Raw genomic sequence first — 11,742 nt, 5'->3', positions numbered from 1 at the left:
CTCCCAGCCTCTCCTTTTTTTCTTTTTTATTCTGGCATTTATTTACCTTCTATAATTGAAACTTTGTAGCCTTGAGAGGAGATCAGAGCCAGCCAGGGCAGGCGGGAGCGAAGCTTGGCTTCCTCCATCGCCAGGGGCAACCCAGCCTCCTACTCACTCCAGCTTCGTGGCCTTGGCCGGCTGAAAACAGGTATCTGGGGTTTATTTACCTTCTATAATTGAAACTTTGTAGCCTGGAGAGGTGTTCAGAGCTGGCCAGGGTAGGCGGGAGGGAAGCTTGGCTTCCTCCATCATTGGGGCAACAAAGCCTCCTGCTTGCTCCAGCTCCGTGGCTGCTGGCTGCCATCTTGGTTGGGTTAATTTGCAAGTAGTCCCTCTGATTGGCTGGTGGGTGTGGCTTAAGGTGTAGTGAAGGTATGGTCAATTTGCATGCTTAGTTTTTATTAGTGTAGATGGTTGTTGTTCACACATAATGACCCTCGGTCTCATATTTGGTCATTTTTATAGTTATTACATGCATTTGGTAGCTATGCTGTATATTATTTTATGTTTTACTGCTGACAACTGATGGCTATGTCCTGCCTCTTCTCCATCAGCCCCAAGGGGACTCTGATAGGAAAGGTTTGTGCTCCTCTTCATTTGTCACCAAGAGGCTGGAACCACACAAGGAAGCAGAATTCTGCCCACTGGCCCCCCACCTCACAGAAAATAAAAGCCTCCTTTCCTGCCTCTATCCAAGCACCTTTGACTTCCTGGAGGGCCTTTCCTGAGCCTCCCAAGGATTTCAACTATGAGCACAATGATCATTCCATGTCCCTTGGTGTGTGTGTTTGTCTTCGCCTAGACATCTGTACAAGCTGCTTTGGGTTTCCCTGCTACTGCCTGGTGTCACCTACTCTTGGTGAAATGAGCATGACAAGTCAATGACCATCACCACCTGGGGTCCTTCTTCTCTGGCGTTGGGGTCACACCCCTCTGGTGCCCACTGTCCAGTGCATGTGTGCCCAGGTGCTGCCTGCCTGGGGCCCTGAGCTGTGAGGGGCTGAGTTGCCCTGTTGAGTCAGCAGAACCTCTGGTTGGACTTAGGCACCTTAGGAAGAATTTTTGATCATTAATTGGTACTTGGCACAGAGTGTCTGAAAAATAAATCTTTGCAGTTTGTCCACGTGAGAAAGTTGTCTCTGTTTACAACAGACTTTTTAACTCAGAGACGTCAGAGTTAAGTGCAGAGTCAGGAATCCAGAGGTTCCCTGAGGGAAACTGTGACATGAAGGGGAAACCACACAGGAAACCAGCCCTAACCTCCAACTGCACCTGCTGCTGGGATGGTCCTTGTGTTCAGGGACCCAGAGCGCCCCCTGGTGGTCACAGCTTCTGCTGCAGGGAGGTTTGTGTCTGGGGTCACACTGACTTCCCCTCACTGTGTCTCTTGAACAGTAATACAAGGCCGTGTCCTGGGCTTTCAGGCTGTTCATTTGCAGATACACCATGTTCTTGGCGTTGTCTCTGGAGGTGGTGAATCGGCCCTTCACAGAGTTGGCATAGTATGTGCTACTTCCATCAGGATTAATGAGTGAGACCCACTCCAGCCCTTCCCCTGGAGCCTGGCGGACCCAGTGCATCCAGTAGCTACTGAAGGTGAATCCAGAGGCTGCACAGGAGAGTCTCAGAGACCCCCCAGGCTGCACCAAGTCACCCCCAGACTCCGCCAGCTGCACATCGCACTGAACACCTGCAAACATAGAGATATCTTGGTCAAGAAACTCTTACAAGTCCACTGTTTCTCTAATTCACATCCACTCACATACTCAGTCATTTTTTCTCCATAAATTACCTTTTAAAATAGCAACAAGGAAAACCCAGCTGAGCTCCAACCCCATAGTGAGTGGTCTGTGTTCAGTCCTGATCAGGGAATGAGAACACCTGGGGATCCTGGGGCTGGGCTCCTTTCCCAGAACTGCAGGGTCATGGCTGGGCTTGTTTTTATGAGCAGAGGAGTCCGTATTTGCATGTCCTCCTACTATATAGGGAGATATGGGGTTTGATTATGACAGAAAGGACATGGTCCCAGAGTGAGACATGTCCAAGTGTACATGTCTGTGAAGAATGACTCCCTACACCTGGGCCTGTGCTCTCCCCATTTGACGCAAAACTCCAGGAGACTTGTACAAAGACCCAGGAGATAAAATTGTCATAAAAAGAAAAAGAGAAGTTTTAAAATGAGAGATGCCTTTGACAATCACCAGTAATGACAACCAAGAGAAATCAACCCTCACAACCTGAGAAAGAAGTAAAAGTGCAGAAGGTTCATGTTCAGGAGGCAGGAAGTTCCATCTGACACTTTTTCCCCTACAAAGTGATCAGAGGATAAACTAAGACCAGAGTGTGAGCCTAGAGCCTGTGGACCAAGTGTTGCAGAGAGAGGAGCATCTGTGTGGGTCCATGAGAACCAGAAGCATGAGCTACAGAGACACAGACAGAGCTCCCATTTCCTATTTCTTCAGGGGAGTTTGGTGCTGGACCTGTAGCAGCTGCACTGCCTCTTTTGTGCTGTTTATTCTTTTGTGTCTGTTTTAGATCCAGTTTCATACGCTGGGATATAGAAGAATCCCCAGCATGACCAGGTGTGTTTAGCAGAAGATGTTGGAATGGATTTGGGAATAATTAAGTTGAATTTATGAAATCTTGTTATTGGAAACCTGATGTCTGCATATGACCCTTGGGACTGCTGTCACCGTGTCCCCACGTGATAGGAGTCAACTGGAACCTGCACCTGATTCAGTGCCACATTGAGGAGAAAGCTATCTGAGAGCATGATCGGGGATTAACCAAGACCGAGGACACATGTGCCCAGGGTTCTTGTTTCATTAGGTTGTGATCTCCTTGACATTTAGCCACTTCAAGTTTTCTTTCCTCATTTCCTCTGAAACAGCCCCATGAATTTTTAGAGTCTTGAAGACACTTTGTTGAGAGGCTGCAGAAACACAAGCCATTTTTCTGTAGATTTTGTATCTCACATCTTTCCTGAATTCTAGTTCTATTAGCCCCTCATACAGTTTTTAAGGTTTTCTGTGTACAAGATCATGTCATCTGTATAAAGGCGAAGCATTTTAACTTGTTTCTTTCTTATTTGAACATTTAGATTTTTTTCTTGTCCAATTATTTTGACATGCACTTCTAGTTTTGATGAATAGAAGTAGTCACAGTTGAACCCTTGTCTCGGTCGTGATGTAAGAAATATAACTGACATTTTCTCTGTGTAAAATGATGTCACTTGGTGGCTTCTCAAATGTGACCTTTATTACATCGAGGCCCATTCCTTCTATACCTGATATGCTAAGAATTTTAATTCTGTAGCATTTTTCCATTTTAAAGGCTTTATTCTGAATCTATTTATATGATGGTATACTTTATCTTTCATTCTGTGGATGAGGTGTATAACAGTTACTGGTTTACATTTGTGTGTGTGTTTTTTTTTTCCAGCCCACCCTGCTTTATTGCATACACACACACACACACACACACGCACAACATGAGGAACTGTATTTAACAGGACAGAAGGTTGAGAACCACTGCCCTAAATAAAGGAACTCTTACCCTTTGAGACAGCATGGAGGAACTTGAGAGTACTGTGCTAAGGGAAATAAGCCAGTCAGAGAAAGACAAATATTACATGATGTAACTTATAGGTGGAATCTAATAAACTAAATAAACTGATAAATAAAATAGAATGAGAGGCAGGGACACATGAATCAGACTGACAAATCTCAGAGGGAAAGGGGCAGGAGGGGGCAGGAGGAGATTAAGACAAGAGTTTATATCCACATAAGCCAGACAATAGGTGGTGAAGGCTGGGGTTGTTGTGGGAACAAGGTGGAGGAGGGCAAATTGGGGAAAATAGGGGAACACATCTCTAATGCTGTTTACAATAAAGATAAAACAATAAAATGTTTTATATATGTTATATAATAAATGTTGGAGCAGATGTGTGGGTGACACTATTTTATTCTTATGGGTCATTCATTTCATTAATAAAATGGATTAACATTATATACAAAAATCTTCCCAAGTACAAAGACACCAGTTATGTAGACTCGACATTGCAAAATTGAGTAATCATAATTTTATATAAAACTAGAGCCCAGGTGCATGACATTCGTGCATTGGGGGAAGGGGGGCTTTTCAGCCTAGCCTGCGCCCTCTAACAGTCTGGGGCCCCTCAGGGGATGTCCTTAGTGCTGCCACAGAGGCAGGAGCACCTCCACTGTGCTCACCAGCCATGAGCCTGGGTTCTGGCTGACTGGAGCTCCCCATGTGGGATTGCGCTGACCACCAGAGGGCAGCTTCTGCATTGAGCATCTGCCCCCTGGTGGTCAGTCCATGTCATAGCGACTGGTCGTTCTGCTGGTCTTTCCACCATTTGGTCGACTTGCATATTAGCCTTTTATTATTAGGATTGCCAATGCACTTCATATGTACCAGCCGGTTGGATGGACAGATAATCGGTCACATAACCCTTTATATATACTGTATAGATAACATTTTCATGTCAACTTCAACTTAGAAATAATTGAAAAGTAAAGAACTTTCTTTCCCTTAACCTGACTGAGGCCCCTGGGCCTGCAGGTGAGTGTGCACGGGCTGCATCTGTCTCAGTCCAGTTCCAGGAAATAGGCCTTGCTGGGGAGCACCTGCCTCCCATGAGCACAGCCCAGGCCACGCAGCAGAGACAGGCTCACACTCTGTCCCTCCTCTCTCCTTACTTCTCCCAGAAGGAAGCTCCTCCCACAGGGAGCAGCTCAGGAAGGTGTCTCAGGTCCTTGACCACAGAAAGGTTGTGAGATGCTGGACTAACCTGCTCCCGGAGGGACACAGGCACTGACTCTGGACCAGCAGGTGCTCTGACATGGGTGTGGACATGGACCTACTCCTGGTCACAGAGAGTCATTCTGGGACCTGTCCTCCCAGCGTCCACCTGAGACATTGGAAGTAAGGGAACCTGGAGGCTGACTATCTTGGAGGGAGACTGTGAGCTCATGATGGGCTAAGACTACAGATGGAGGGAGGATCAAGGTGTAGAGCAGTAGTATCATGTACTAAATCACTTAACTGATATTTACCTAATAATGAGATATCAGAAGAAAGGGCTTTTGAACTTCTCTGAAGAGACCTGATCATGTGTTTTAACAATAAAGGCCATCGTGAAACTTCAATTAGCCCCTGAATTCACACCTTACAGCTCACGGAGCAATTCAGAATCCACACATTTGAGAACCGCTCCAGTGCAAGACATCTAACTCAGTACGTTCAGAACCCTCTAGGAACTGCAATTCTGGAAGCAGAGGCTGACCCATGAAATTTGGTACAAATTAAGGATCAGACAGTGGAAACTTGAGTCAATGTGAGAACAAAGCCCCACTCTCACTCCTGCTTTGTGCTTATTGACTTGCTTCTCATCGCTGGCTGCTGTCCACTCTGAATGCATGAGTCCCTCCCTTTCCCTTATTATTGTAATTGTTATGTGGACACAGGAGTCTGACCCCAGCTTTGGTGCTGACATCTGGCAGTTTTCAAGCCTCGCCCTCCCTCCTCCACTTCTGCCCACAACTCCTCTGCCCCTGGAGGGTGTCCATACCCTCAGCGCCTGACCAGCACAGCAGTTCAACCAGTCCTCACACCCTGACACAGCTCACCCTGAGCCAGGCCCTCTCCTGGCTCCCTGAGGCCATTGCACCTGCTGGAGAGGCCTCCCCGCCTCCGGAGATAGAGGTTCTGTCAGAGCTGCACGACATCTCATCCCCTGGTGTGTGGGCATCCTCAGACTCAGCCTCTGAAGCTGTTGTGGGCCAGAGCCATGCTGTCCTTGCACAGGGCCCATAGCCATCGTCTCTACATGCAGGACCTAGGCAATGGACACCGCGCACCCTCTCTTCTCCATCAGGACTGACTGGCTCTTTGCTGCTGAGCTGTCTGTGCCCTGAACATGACTCTGGAGAAGGCCCAGGAACCAATGTCACATGAAGAGGAAAACCCAGCCTCCAACAAGGTCCAGGGCTTAACCTGCTCTTCCTCAGATCCATGGGTCCTGAGCATCCCCTGGTGTCTGGGTGCTCCCTGCAGTCCAGCTCTGTTGTCTCCCTCAGGAAGGTTTGTGTCTGGGCTCACACCGACTTCCCCTCACTGTGTCGCTTGCACCGAAATACACAACCATGTCCTCAGTTCTCAGGCTGTTCATTTGCAGATACAACGTGTTCTCGGTGTTGTCTTTGGAGACGGTGAACCGGCCCTTCACAGAGTCTGCATAGTATGTGGTACCACCAATACTACTAACACCAGCAACCCACTCCTACCCTTTCCTTGGAACCTGGTTGACCCAGTTCATGCCATAGCTACTGAAGGTGAATCCAGAGGCTGCACAGGAGAGTCTCATAGACCCCCCAGGCGGCACCAAGCCTCCCCCAGACTCCACCAGCTGCACCTCACACTGGACACCTGCAAACACAAAGATGTCCTGGTCAGGAAATGCTGACCTGTGTACTGTTTCTCTCACGCATGCCCACTCAGATACTCAGTATTACTTCTTCTCCATAAATTACCTCTCAGAATTGCCACAAGAAAAATCCATCTAAGCCCAATCCCCATGGTGAGTGGTCTGTATTGAGTCCTGATCAGGAGACAGAATCACCTCGGAATCCTAGGGCTGGGCTCCTGTCCCAGACCTGCAGGGTCAGGGTTGGGCTGGCTTTTATGAGCAGAGTGTGCCCTATTTGCATGTCCTCCTACTATATAGAGAGCTCTGGGGTTGTAGACCTACAGGGAGAGCAATGCCTATTTGCAGGTGAAAGTGTCCTGAGGGAGAATCATATCATGAAAACATTTCATTAACTAAATACAGAATCATAAGGTGGTTTAGGGCATGTCCATGAGACCACATCTGGTGACACTGAGCCCTGCTTCTGGACTGATTCCTCCCCTCTGGCCCCCACTGTTCCTCTGAACCAACTCCAGGGCAGAGCAGAACCTGCCCAGTGAGGATGCAGAATCCTGGTATGAGATGAGAGCATGGATGAGTGTCTGTGCTTTGGTGTTACCCCCTCTTCAGTGCTTGATTCCCCTGTGGTCTCAGAGTCCTCACTACCATTGCGAAGGTCGTGCCTAACCTGGAAGTTGGTCCCCCATCACCTGAGGGGAGTCAAGTTTCCCCAGGTCTGTCACATGCACCTGAGTTCTGTGTTGCGCCCAGGACCACTATCATAATCTCCACAGCCCCTGTCCTGTGCCACCTGTTACCAGCGGCCTGAGACCCTCTCCAGCCCTGATGTGCATGGACATCTCCATGTGGGTGTCAGGAGGTCTGCTGTTCCTGTCATGGCTGCAGCTGGCCTTGTGGTCAGATGTGGCATCTGTCATTGCCCCTCCTTGAGCCTCTAGACCCACTAAGTCTGTCCAATGCTCTGGGGAGTGGGCTGCTGTGTGTGTGGCTGTTTGTTGGGAAGACCCAGGCCCAGAGCCCTCAGGGGCCGTGTCCCTGCATCAGCTGGCCTTCATCAGGCATTAGAATGACACAATTTCCCTGCTCATGTTCAATCCAATAGAGACCAGAGCAGACCCTGCTCAGGCCAGACTGACCCCTCTCTGTGCCTGTTGGGAGCTGCCACCATTTCCCCAAAGTAACAGCAGTCACATGTCCCAAACTTCACAGAAACACTTTCTTCTGCAGATGGGCCAGAGCAATCGCAGGACAGGGCAGCAGTCCCAGCCTCGAGCTCATTGATCCATAAATGTGCCAACTATGGACGCATCCCTTTTCTGGGACCAGGGAATTCTCACCCACTTCAAGGGAAGACTGTGGAGAATGAAAGAACATTCTGCAGGCTGTCATTCTGCCTGTGGTGGAGACTCTTCCTCTCTAACCCCATGTGCACCTGTGTGCTCTATTCCTACTTCACTGTGATGCGCACTGTGACAGGGCCCTGGAGGGAGTCCTGGGGGACAGGGTGTCTGCATCGTGGCTCTGGGAGGCTGACGGTGTCTTCAGGAAGGTAATGCCATGAATCATCAAGCACATGCAGGTCCAGGCCCAGAGCCTGGAATCAGCCCATCCACTGTCCATACTAGTCTGCCTGCTCCCCAGAAATCTGTGTCACACTCGAAATATGAGTGACAGGACATTTTTTCCTGTCCCTCCAAGGTCACTGGCCCTGGAAGACTTCATGTGGGATCTCCTGTAAGGATCAGACATCAGTATCTTGGAAACTCTCATAACAGGCCGTCCATAGCACACCCATGGCACAGGGTGAGTTCTGGTCAGGAGAGATGTCTCCCTCTCCCTCGGAGCCTGCACCTGAATCAGCTGATTCCCTTTCAATGTCTGTAGGGGAGCCCATGGATGGGGCCCTGGTGACAGGTGTGTGTGGTGTCAGTTCTAAACCAGCTCAGGCCCTCAGAGGGAGGGGATGGGGCAGCCTCCATGGCCCAAGCTGGGGAACTTCTGATATGAACAGAAACTGCACTGAGAACACTGGAGCAGTATTGGGTGGAGTAAGTCAGACCACTGAACTCTGACCTCCCCAACCTATATCCCCACAGAACAGCCTTCCCTTGCTTGTGGCTTGGGACTGACTCTAAATACTAAGCATTCAATTGGAGTTTACAATGGAAGTACTTAAGAATATTGACAGCATATTTAATTCCATTAAGCTCCTAGGAAAGTTAACATTAAATACAAACAAATATAAAGGAACGGTGAGAAGGATATGATAAAGATAGAAAGTGGAGACTGTAGGAGACAGTGCTAGGGGATGGACAGGTGGCTCCTTGTGTCCAACTTTGAGGAGTGGTGTCTCCCCCAGGAGCCCACCCTGCGGCCTTGGTTTCCCTGTGACTCTGGCTGGGCAACTCGGCCCTACAGAAGCACACCAACACACACAATGCCCCAGCTACACCCTCTAGTTTCCCTCAAAAAGTGACTTAAAAACAACATGACTATACAAAAACAAGGCTGACACCTCATTCTGAGAGTTGCCTCACTGACTCTTTACACTACACGGCAATAATGCGCATTGAGAGATGTTCCTGTGGCAGAGGTTAGATCCCATGCACACAGGTTCAATAACTGCAAGAGAACAACAAAGAAGAGAAGAACACAGAACCCAGACACACGCTGTGGTCATGGTGCCCCTTATGCATTACACTTCAGAAGGGGGACCCGCAGAACCTGGGACCCCAGTAAACCCATGGCGACCCTGCAGGGGATGTCACACACCCCCTCAGTCCCCACCCCGACTGCGCAGGTGCTGTGATATCAGGAAAGAGACAGGGAAGAACTCCAGTAGATCTTCCTCGCGTCCATAAATGCCGTCATCTTCAGGGGGCAGCGCCTCTTGTCTTCTGGTAAATCACTTTCAAGCTTGAGGATAGAAGACCTTGTACAATTTGCACAAACAGCAGCTCAGGGTAAACGAGATTATCTGGAATAAACATCAGGCACTTGTATTTATAGTGCCAGATTCGATTGCTACTGAAGACGTATATTTGGGGGTAAAAAGATGAGTCAGTAAAAAGATTTGTTTGCATTTTGTTTCCTGGTGATCCCCTTGTTCAACCAACCTCCAGGGGGTTTCTAAGCGCTCGCGCACCTAGGACGTGACCTGCTGTAGAGATCGGGTTCAATGCCTGAAAAGTGAAAACCTCAGTCAGTGGGGGAATAAAAACAGGAGGGAAGGTTCCTGACAAAGCACAGCTCTAAATATATGTTTAAATGAACAAACAAAGAAAAAGAGAAAGAAAAATGAAACAATGCTGTTTTGTTCCAATGCTGCGGCCTCAGTCCCAGGTTGGAGGAGGGACGTCTGTCCAGCGAGCAGGTCACCGAGGTCAGGCTGCTTGGACAGTCCTTGCCCCTTTTTTGATTGGATTGTTTATCTTTATTTTGTTAAGTTTTATGAATTCCCTATCAATTTTGGAGATTAAATCCTTATCGGATGCCACATTGACAAATACATCCTCCCATGCAGTGGGCTTTCTCACTATTTTGTTGATGGTTTTGCTGTATGGAAGCTTTGTATTTTGATGTAGTACCATTTGTTTATTTTCACCTTAGTTTCCATTGTCCTAGGACAGTGGTCGGCAAACTCATTAGTCAACAGAGCCAAATATCAACAGTACAACGATTGAAATTTTTTTTGAGAGCCAAATTTTTTAAACTTAAACTGTATAGGTAGGTACATTGTTATTAACTTAATTAGGGTACTTCTAAGGCTTAGGAAGAGCCACACTCAAGAGGCCAAAGAGCCGAATGTGGCTCGCAAGCTGCAATTTGCCAACCACGGTCTTAGGAGATGTGTCGATAACTATATTGCTATGAGAGATGTCTGAGATTTTGCTGCCTATATATTCTTCTAAGATTTTTATGGTTTCCCATCTTACATTTAAGTCTTTTTTCCATTTTGGGTTTATTTTTTTTTGTATGGTGAAAGTTGGTGGTCTAGTTTCATTTTTTTTTTGCATTTATCTGTTCAATTTTCCCAACAACATTTATTGACGAGACTAACTTGACTCCATTTTATGTTCTTGCCTCCTTTGTCAAATATTAATTGAAAGTAATGGCTTGGGTTGATTTTCAGGACTCTGGTCTGTTCCATTGGTCTATATGCCTCTTCTTGTGCCAGTACCACGCTGTTTTGATTACAGTGGCTTTTTGTTTAACTTGATATCTGGTATTTTAAGGCCTCCAAGTTTTTTCTTCTTTCTCAAAATTGCTGTGTCTATTCAGGGTCTTTTTTGATTCCACAGAAATATTTTGATTATTTGTTTGAGTATGATATTGGCTATCTGTTTGTCATATATGGATTCTATTATGTTGGGATATGATTCCTCTATTTCCACCTTGCTGAGAATTTTTATCAAGAAAGGGTTTTGGATTTTGTCAAATGCTTTTTCTGCATCTATTGATATGATCATGTGATTTTCGTCTTTCAGTTTGTTTATGTGATGTATCACATTTATTGATTTGCAAATATTATACCATCCTTGTATTCCTGGAATAAAACCCACTTGATCATGGTGTATGATCTTTGTAATATATTTCTGGATACGATTTGCTAGGATTTTGTTGAGAATGTTAGCATCTATGTTCATCAGAGATATTGGCCTGTAATTTTCTTTCTTTTTAATGTCTTTATCTGTTTTTGGAATTAGGATAATGCTGGTTCCATAAAAAGAGTTTGGAAGTATCCCTTCCTCTTAGATTTTCTGACATAGTTTGAGGAGGATAGGTGTTAAGTTCTTCTTTGAATGTTTGGTAAAACTACCCTGTAAAGCCGTTCGGACATTGGCTTTTGATTGGTGGGAGATTTTTTATTACTCCTTCTATTTCATCAGTTGTTATTGGTGTATTCAGGTTTTTTCATTCTTCCTAATTCAGTTTTGGGAGATTGTATTTTCCTAGAAATTTGCCTATTTCCTTCACATTATCCAGCTAGTTGGCTATATGCTTTTCATGGTATTTTCTTACAATCATTTTTATTTCTGTTGTGTCAGTGGTTACTCCTCTACATTTGTCTCTGATTTTATTTATTTGGGCCCTCTCTCTTTGTTCCTTGATGAGTCTGACTATTGGTTTATCAAATTTATTTAAATATTTAATGTTCAGGTTATTACAGTTGTTCCTCTTTTATCCCCCCATAGCTCCCCTCCACCCGGTTCCCCTCCCACCCTCTTCCCTCACCCCCCCTCACTGTC

General features: G+C 46.6%; 1 long non-coding RNA gene across 1 annotated transcript in view; it reads left to right on the top strand.

Moving 5' to 3' along the window:
• LOC107184694 overlaps positions 1 to 11,742 on the top strand; it is a 19,320-nt gene that overhangs the window by 3,167 nt on the left and 4,411 nt on the right. The window lies entirely within an intron of this gene.

Source organism: Myotis davidii, unplaced genomic scaffold (assembly GCF_000327345.1).
Source record: "Myotis davidii unplaced genomic scaffold, ASM32734v1 scaffold127, whole genome shotgun sequence".
Classification (NCBI taxonomy): Eukaryota; Metazoa; Chordata; class Mammalia; order Chiroptera; family Vespertilionidae; genus Myotis; species Myotis davidii.
Note: the sequence above shows the minus strand (reverse complement) of the source record. Positions and strands in the feature narration are given on the sequence as shown.